General features: G+C 49.1%; 2 non-coding genes across 2 annotated transcripts; both read right to left on the bottom strand.

Moving 5' to 3' along the window:
- Positions 1-1,648: 1,648 nt before the first annotated feature.
- Positions 1,649-1,721, bottom strand: Trnat-agu (transfer RNA threonine (anticodon AGU)). The gene has a single exon. It is a non-coding gene; the product is annotated as a tRNA-Thr (tRNA).
- A 1,518-nt stretch (positions 1,722-3,239) lies between these two features.
- Trnat-agu (transfer RNA threonine (anticodon AGU)) lies at positions 3,240-3,312 on the bottom strand. Its single transcript has one exon. It is a non-coding gene; the product is annotated as a tRNA-Thr (tRNA).
- Between the last annotated feature and the right edge of the window lie 6,473 nt (positions 3,313-9,785).

Genomic DNA, 9,785 nt, shown 5'->3' with positions numbered 1-9,785 from the left:
AGCGGCTTAGCAGCACCACTAACCTCAAACGCAGCGACTCAGCCTGTGTTTACTACAGCCAGACGTCCAGCTCCGCCACACGTCCGTCCCGCTCGGCGGCTGACTCGCAACTAAATCTGAGCTACGCCCGCCCCCCCGAAGACTAATGGTGCTACATACAGCCATATAGACGACACAGACCCTTGCACTCCCATTATTCAGCAGACAAACACTACTCTCTATGTATCCGTTAGGGTGTCTTTCAGGTTTCGTGCATTCTGTATCGAATCGTAGTTGGCCACAATGAAAGTGGCACGTATAACGTTGAAAATAGAGTTCGGACACCGCTCTGAGTAAGACGAACGTGTTGTCCACCCTCTAGACTTCAATGAGGTTAAGCCGTGGTACCTAAGACAGATCTGCACTCGATGACACCTCGATAACAGCCGGTCCCCACACTTACATCTTGCTCTCCTTACGTCAGTATACATCATATCAGTCTGTGACGCTGGCTTTGCAACATCGTGCGTGCCTTTAGGTTCGCCGCGACCAACACTTACCATGCACTGACCACAAAAAATGGAGGCGCCGCGGCTTGAACCCTGCGCCATTCAAATGCGAAGCGAACGCTCTACCAACTGAGCTACGCCCCATGCACGACCAAACTGCGCTATTCCCCATTCTTTGCGACTCTGATGCGCACGGACACGATGGTTGGTTGGATTGTAGCGGTGAAGGGAGCAGAGTACAAAGGCGCGGACACGTTCATATACACAAAAGTTCCAAGTAGTTTCGATGCACTGGTATTACAAATGTAAATTCCGTCTGTTTTTAACGTCTTAAATTGAAAGAGCCGTCACAAATTGCTCCGTTTTCACTCCTTTTCGACAGTCATACAGCACCTGAGGTAACAAACACATCTCGAGCCCCATTGTGCACTCCATTATTCATGCCAACTCAGTGCCTCGCTCTTTACTACTGTGTAACAATCTTGTCGTCCAACTGCAAAACACTGGGCCACAACAAGTTTCCATGTCTCCATTGCACTGTGCATACTACAAAACGCTCCCCAAACTTGGCACTCACCCACACAGCCGACTTTTCCGACATTCCACGAAGCTCACGCAACGCTCACGCTAGTGACAGCATTATTTATGGTTCGACGTCGCGCCAAAGCGAATGAGCACAGTTCGCCTACGGCATAGGCCGCCCTCCTAGTGTGGCTGCTCGGTGTCTGCAGGCAGCGAGGGTCTGCTAGCTTCCTGTGTTCGCACCTATGTCACCTGTGCTTGCTTGTCAGAGACCGACTATCGCAAAACATACAACTCACTCCATGAATTGATTGCTACGGCATCTGTTATCAGCAGTCACAACTAGCAACACCAGTAGCAGCCGACTGCACGCAAAGAATAGGAATGTGCAGTGGGATTTACGTGAACTCGGCGCAAGGCAGATCTTTCCGACATAGGCTTGAGAATCTTACGGGAACACTTGTACTGTTTCTAAATAAAGTGTAGGCGTGGGAGGAGGGTGCTTCCCGCGCACTAATAACAGCACGCTTGCCAATTGTGGATGCTAATCATTCGCTTGTATCTTCCTAGACACATCTGCTGGCTGTGAATTATTCCACTTGCATGGCAAGGTGCGCATGTAGGTGTGTAAAAAATTCTGGAGGCACTGGGTATTGATCCCAGTACCTCTCACATACTAAGCGAGCGCTCTACCATCTGAGCTACGCCCCCCTCCCCCCCAAGACTAATGGTGCTACATACAGCCATATAGACGACACAGACCCTTGCACTCCCATTATTCAGCAGACAAACTCTACTCTCTATGTATCCGTTAGGTTGTCTTTCAGGTTTCGTGCATTCTGTATCGAATCGTACTTGGCCACAATGAAAGTGGCACTTATAACGTCGAAAATAGAGTTCGGACACCGCTCTGAGTAAGACGAACGTGTTGTCCACCCTCTAGACTTCAATGAGGTTAAGCCGTGATACCTAAGACAGATCTGCACTCGATGACACCTCGACAACAGCCGGTCCCCACACTTACATCTTGCTCTCCTTACGTCAGTACACATCATATCAGTCTGTGACGCTGGCTTTGCAACATTTTGAGTGCCTTTAGGTTCGCCGCGACCAACACTTACCATGCACTGACCACAAAAAATGGAGGCGCCGCGGCTTGAACCCTTGCCCTTTCACATGCGAAGCGAACGCTCTACCAACTGAGCTACGCCCCATGCACGACCAAATTGCGCTATTCCCCATTCTTTGCGACTCTGATGCACACGGACACGATGGTTGGTTGGTTTGTAGCGGTGAAGGGAGCAGAGTACAAAGGCGCGGACACGTTCATATACACAAAAGTTCCAAGTAGTTTCGATGCTCTGGTATTACAAATGCAAATTCCGTCTGTTTTTAACGTGTTAAATTGAAAGAGCCGTCACAAATTGCTCCGTTTTCACTCCTTGTGGACAATCATACAATACCTGAGGTAACAAACACATCTCGAGCCCCATTGTGCACTGCATTATTCATGCCAACTCAGTGCCTCGTTCTTTACTACTGTGTACCAATCTTGTCGTCCAACTGCAAAACACTGGGCCACAACAAGTTTCCGCGTCTCCACTGCACTGCGCATACTACAAAACGCTCCCCAAACTTGGCACTCACCCACGCAGCCGACTTTTCCGACTTTCCACGACGCTCACGCAACGCTCAAGCTAGTGACAGCATTATTTATAGTTCGACGTCGCGCCAAAGCGAATGAGCACATTTCGCCTACGGCTTAGGCCGCCCTCCTAGTGTGGCTGCTCGGTGTCTGCAGGCAGCGAGGGTCTGCTAGCTTCCTGTGTTCGCACCTATGTCACCTGTGCTTGCTTGTCAGAGACAGACTATCGAAAACATACAACTCACTCCATGAATTGATTGCTGCGGCATCTGTTATCAGCAGTCACAACTAGCAACACCAGTAGCAGCCGACTGCACGCAAAGAATAGGAATGTGCAGTGGGATTTACGTGAACTCGGCGCAAGGCAGATCTTTCCGACATAGGCTTGAGAATCTTACGGGAACACTTGTACTGTTACTAAATTAAGTGTAGGCGTGGGAGGAGGGTGCTTCCCGCGCACTAATAACAGCACGCTTGCCAATTGTGGATGCTAATCATTCGCTTGTATCTTCCTAGACACATCTGCAGGCTGAGAATTATTCCACTTCCATGGCAAGGTGCGCATGTAGGTGTGTTAAAAATTCTGGAGGCACTGGGTATTGATCCCAGTACCTCTCGCATACTAAGCGAGCGCTCTACCATCTGAGCTACGCCCCCCCCACCCAAGACTAATGGTGCTACATACAGCCATATAGACGACACAGACCCTTGCACTCCCATTATTCAGCAGACAAACTCTACTCTCTATGTATCCGTTAGGGTGTCTTTCAGGTTTCGTGCATTCTGTATCGAATCGTACTTGGCCACAATGAAAGTGGCACTTATAACGTCGAAAATAGAGTTCGGACACCGCTCTGAGTAAGACGAACGTGTTGTCCACCCTCTAGACTTCAATGAGGTTAAGCCGTGATACCTAAGACAGATCTGCACTCGATGACACCTCGATAACAGCCGGTCCCCACACTTACATCTTGCTCTCCTTACGTCAGTATACATCATATCAGTCTGTGACGCTGGCTTTGCAACATTTTGAGTGTCTTTAGGTTCGCCGCGACCAACACTTACCATGCACTGACCACAAAAAATGGAGGCGCCGCGGCTTGAACGCTGTACCTTTCACATGCGAAGCGAACGCTCTACCATCTGAGCTACGCCCCATGCACGACCAAACTGCGCTATTCCCATTCTTTGCGACTCTGATGCGCACGGACACGATGGTTGGTTGGTTTGTAGCGGTGAAGGGAGCAGAGTACAAAGGCGCGGACACGTTCATATACACAAAAGTTCCAAGTAGTTTCGATGCTCTGGTATTACAAATGCAAATTCCGTCTGTTTTTAACGTCTTAAATTGAAAGAGCCGTCACAAATTGCTCCGTTTTCACTCCTTGTCGACAATCATACAGCACCTGAGGTAACAAACACTTCTCGAGCCCCATTGTGCACTCCATTATTCATGCCAACTCAGTGCCTCGCTCTTTTCTACTGTGTACCAATCTTGTCGTCCAACTGCAAAACACTGGGCCACAACAAGTTTCCGCGTCTCCACTGCACTGCGCATACTACAAAACGCTCCCCAAACTTGGCAATCACCCACGCAGCCGACTTTTCCGACTTTCCACGACGCTCACGCAACGCTCAAGCTAGTGACAGCATTATTTATAGTTCGACGTCGCGCCAAAGCGAATGAGCACATTTCGCCTACGGCTTAGGCCGCCCTCCTAGTGTGGCTGCTCGGTGTCTGCAGGCAGCGAGGGTCTGCTAGCTTCCTGTGTTCGCACCTATGTCACCTGTGCTTGCTTGTCAGAGACAGACTATCGAAAACATACAACTCACTCCATGAATTGATTGCTGCGGCATCTGTTATCAGCAGTCACAACTAGCAACACCAGTAGCAGCCGACTGCACGCAAAGAATAGGAATGTGCAGTGGGATTTACGTGAACTCGGCGCAAGGCAGATCTTTCCGACATAGGCTTGAGAATCTTACGGGAACACTTGTACTGTTACTAAATTAAGTGTAGGCGTGGGAGGAGGGTGCTTCCCGCGCACTAATAACAGCACGCTTGCCAATTGTGGATGCTAATCATTCGCTTGTATCTTCCTAGACACATCTGCTGGCTGTGAATTATTCCACTTGCATGGCAAGGTGCGCATGTAGGTGTGTTAAAAATTCTGGAGGCACTGGGTATTGATCCCAGTACCTCTCGCATACTAAGTGAGCGCTCTACCATCTGAGCTACGCCCGCCCCCCACGAAGACTAATGGTGCTACATACAGCCATATAGACGACACAGACCCTTGCACTCCCATTATTCAGCAGACAAACACTACTCTCTATGTATCCGTTAGGGTGTCTTTCAGGTTTCGTGCATTCTGTATCGAATCGTAGTTGGCCACAATGAAAGTGGCACGTATAACGTTGATAATAGAGTTCGGACACCGCTCTGAGTAAGACGAACGTGTTGTCCACCCTCCAGACTTCAATGAGGTTAAGCCGTGATACCTAAGACAGATCTGCACTCGATGACACCTCGATAACAGCCGGTCCCTACACTTACATCTTGCTCTCCTTACGTCAGTATACATCATATCAGTCTGTGACGCTGGCTTTGCAACATCTTGCGTGCCTTTAGGTTCGCCGCGACCAACACTTACCATGCACTGACCACAAAAAATGGAGGCGCCGCGGCTTGAACCCTGCATCTTTTACATGTGAAACGAACGCCCTACCAACTGAGCTACGCCACATGCACGACCAAACTGCGCTATTCCCCATTCTTTGCGACTCTGATGCGCACGGACACGATGGTTGGTTGGTTTGTAGCGGTGAAGGGAGCAGAGTACAAAGGCGCGGACACGTTCATATACACAAAAATTCCAAGTAATTTCGATGCTCTCGTATTACAAATGCAAATTACGTCTGTTTTTAACGTCTCAAATTGAAAGAGCCGTCACAAATTGCTCCGTTTTCACTCCTTGTCGACAATCATACAGCACCTGAGGTAACAAACACATCTCGAGCCCCATTGTGCACTCCATTATTCATGCCAACTCAGTGCCTCGCTCTTTACTACTGTGTACCAATCTTGTCGTCCAACTGCAAAACACTGGGCCACAACAAGTTTCCGCGTCTTCATTGCACTGCGCTTACTACGAAACGCTCCCCAAACTTGGCACTCACCCACGCGGCCGACTTTTTCGACTTTCCACGACGCTCACGCTAGTGACAGCATTATTTATAGTTCGACGTCGCGCCAAAGCGAATGAGAACATTTCGCCTACGGCTTAGGCCGCCCTCCTAGTGTGGCTGCTCGGTGTCTGCAGGCAGCGAGGGTCTGCAAGCTTCCTGTGTTCGCACCTATGTCACCTGAGCTTGCTTGTCAGAGACAGACTATCGCAAAACATACAACTCACTCCATGAATTGATTGCTACGGTATCTGTTATCAGCAGTCACAAATAGCAACACCAGTAGCAGCCGACTGCACGCAAAGAATAGGAATGTGCAGTGGGATTTACGTGAACTCGGCGCAAGGCCGATCTTTCCGACATAGGCTTGACAATCTTACGGGAACACTTGTACTGTTTCTAAATTAAGTGTAGGCGTGGGAGGAGGGTGCTTCCCGCGCACTAATAACAGCACGCTCGCCAATTGTGGATGCTAATCATTCGCTTGTATCTTCCTAGACACATCTGCAGGCTGAGAATTATTCCACTTGCATGGCAAGGTGCGCATGTAGGTGTGTTAAAACCTCTGGAGGCACTGGGTATTGATCATAGTACCTCTCGAATACTAAGTGAGCGCTCTACCATCTGAGCTATGCCCGCCACCCCCGTAGACTAATGGTGCTACATACAGCCATATACATGACACAGACCCTTGCACTCCCATTATTCAGCAGACAAACACTACCCTCTATGTATCCGTTAGGGTGTCTTTCAGGTTTCGTGCATTCTGTATCGAATCGTAGTTGGCCACAATGAAAGTGGCACGTATAACGTTGAAAATAGAGTTCGGACACGGCTCTGAGTAAGACGAACGTGTTGTCCACCCTTTAGACTTCAATGAGGTTAAGCCGTGATACCTAAGACAGATCTGCACTCGATGACACCTCGATAACAGCCGTGCCAAACACTTACATCTTGCTCTCCTTACGTCAGTATACGTCATATCAGTCTGTGACGCTTTCTTTGCAACATCTTGCGTGCCTTTAGGTTCGCCGGGACCAACACTTACCATGCACTGACCACAAAAAATGGAGGCGCCGCGGCTTTAACCCTGGACCTTTCACATGCGAAGCGAACGCTCTACCAACTGAGCTACGCCACATGCACGACCAAAATGCGCTGTTCCCCATTCTTTGCGACTCTGATGCGCAGGGACACGATGGTTGGTTGGTTTGTAGCGGTGAAGGGAGCAGAGTACAAAGGCGCGGACACGTTCATATACACAAAAGTTCCAAGTAGTTTCGATGCTCTGGTATTACAAATGCAAATTCCGTCTGTTTTTAACGTCTTAAATTGAAAGAGCCGTCACAAATTGCTCCGTTTTCACTTCCTGTCCACAATCATACAGCTCCTGAGGTAACAAACACATATCGAGCCCCATTGTGCACTCCATTATTCATGCCAACTCAGTGCCTCGCTCTTTACTACTGTGTACCAATCTTGTCGTCCAACTGCAAAACACTGGGCCACAACAAGTTTCCGCGTCTCCATTGCACTGCGCATACTACGAAACGCACCCCAAACTTGGCACTCATCCACGCAGCCGACTGTCCACGACGCTCACGCTAGTGACAGTATTATTTATAGTTCGACGTCGCGCCAAAGCGAATGAGCACAATTCGCCTACGGCTTAGGCCGCCCTCCTAGTGTGGCTGCTCGGTGTCTGCAGGCAGCGAGGGTCTGCAAGCTTCCTGTGTTCGCACCTATGTCACCTGTGCTTGCTTGTCAGAGACAGACTATCGAAAACATACAACTCACTCCATGAATTGATTGCTACGGCATCTGTTATCAGCAGTCACAACTAGCAACACCAGTAGCAGCCGACTGCATGCAAAGAATAGGAATGTGCAGTGGGATTTACGTGAACTCGGCGCAAGGCAGATATTTCCGACATAGGCTTGAGAATCTTACGGGAACACTTGCACTGTTCTAAATTAAGTGTAGGCGTGGGAGGAGGGTGCTTCCCGCGCACTAATAACAGCACGCTTGCCAATTGTGGATGCTAATCATTCGCTTGTATATTCCTAGACACATATGCTGGCTGTGAAGTATTCCACTTGCATGGTAATTTGCGCACGTAGGTGTGTTAAAAATTCTTGAGGCACTGGGTATTGATCCCAGTACCTCTCGCATTCTAAGCGAGCGCTCTACCATCTGAGCTACGCCCCCCCCACCCAAGACTAATGGTGCTACATACAGCAATATAGACGACACAGACCCTTGCACTCCCATTATTCAGCAGACAAACACTACTCTCTATGTATCCGTTAGGGTGTCTTTCAGGTTTCGTGAATTCTGTATCGAATCGTAGTTGGCCACAATGTAAGTGGCACGTATAACGTCGAAAATAGAGTTCGGACACCGCTCTGAGTAAGACGAACGTGTTGTCCACCCTCTAGACTTCAATGAGGTTAAGCCGTGATACCTAAGACAGATCTGCACTCGATGACACCTCGATAACAGCCGGTCCCCACACTTACATCTTGCTCTCCTTACGTCAGCATACATCATATCAGTCTGTGACGCTGGCTTTGCAACATCTTGCTGTCTTTAGGTTCGCCGCGACCAACACTTACCATGCACTGACCACAAAAAATGGAGGCGCCGCGGCTTGAATCCTGGACTTTTCACTTGCTAAGCGAACGCTCTACCAACTGAACTACGCCACATGCACGACTAAACTGCGCTATTCCCCATTCATTCCGACTCTGATGCGCACGGACCCGATGGTTGGTTGGTTTGTAGCGGTGAAGGGAGCAGAGTACAAAGGCGCGGACACGTTCATATACACAAAAGTTCCAAGTAGTTTCGATGCTCTGGTATTACAAATGTAAATTCCGTCTGTTTTTAACGTCTTAAATTGAAAGAGCCGTCACAAATTGCACCGGTTTCACTTCTTGTCGACAATCATACAGCACCTGAGGTAACAAACACATCTCGAGCCCCATTGTGCACTCCATTATTCATGCCAACTCAGTGCCTCGCTCTTTACTACTGTGTACCAATCTTGTCGTCCAACTGCAAAACACTGGGCCACAACAAGTTTCCGCGTCTCCTTTGCACTGCGCATACTACGAAACGCTCCCCAAACTTGGCACTCACCCACGCAGCCGACTTTGCGGACTTTCCACGACGCTCACGCTAGTGACAGCATTATTTATAGTTCGACGTCGCGCCAAAGCGAATGAGCACATTTCGCCTACGGCTTAGGCCGCCCTCCTAGTGTGGCTGCTCGGTGTCTACAGGCAGCGAGTGTCTGCTAGCTTCCTGTGTTCGCACCTATGTCACCTGTGCTTGCTTGTCAGAGACAGACTATCGCAAAACATACAACTCACTCCATGAAATGATTGCTACGGCATCTGTTATCAGCAGTCACAACTAGCAACACCAGTAGCAGCCGACTGCACGCAAAGAATAGGAATGTGCAGTGGGATTTACGTGAACTCGGCGCAAGGCAGATCTTTCCGACATAGGCTTGAGAATCTTACGGGAACACTTGTACTGTTTCTAAATTAAGTGTAGGCGTGGGAGGAGGGTGCTTCCCGCGCACTAATAGCAGCACGCTTGCCAATTGTGGATGCTAATCATTCGCTTGTATCTTCCTAGACACATCTGCAGGCTGAGAATTATTCCACTTGCATGGCAAGGTGCGCATGTAGGTGTGTTAAAAATTCTGGAGGCACTGGGTATTGATCCCAGTACCTCTCGCATACTGAGCTACGCCGGCCAACCCAATGGTGCTACATACAGCCATATAGACGACACAGACCCTTGCACTCCCATTATTCAGCAGACAAACACTACTCTCTATGTATCCGTTAGGGTGTCTTTCAGGTTTCGTGCATTCTGTATCGAATCGTAGTTGGCCACAATGAAAGTGGCACGTATAACGTTGAAAATAGAGT

This window comes from Schistocerca gregaria, chromosome 11 (assembly GCF_023897955.1).
Source record: "Schistocerca gregaria isolate iqSchGreg1 chromosome 11, iqSchGreg1.2, whole genome shotgun sequence".
NCBI classification, from domain to species: domain Eukaryota; kingdom Metazoa; phylum Arthropoda; class Insecta; order Orthoptera; family Acrididae; genus Schistocerca; species Schistocerca gregaria.
The sequence above is the reverse complement of the archived record's forward strand: the minus strand, read 5'-3'. Positions and strand labels throughout refer to the sequence as shown.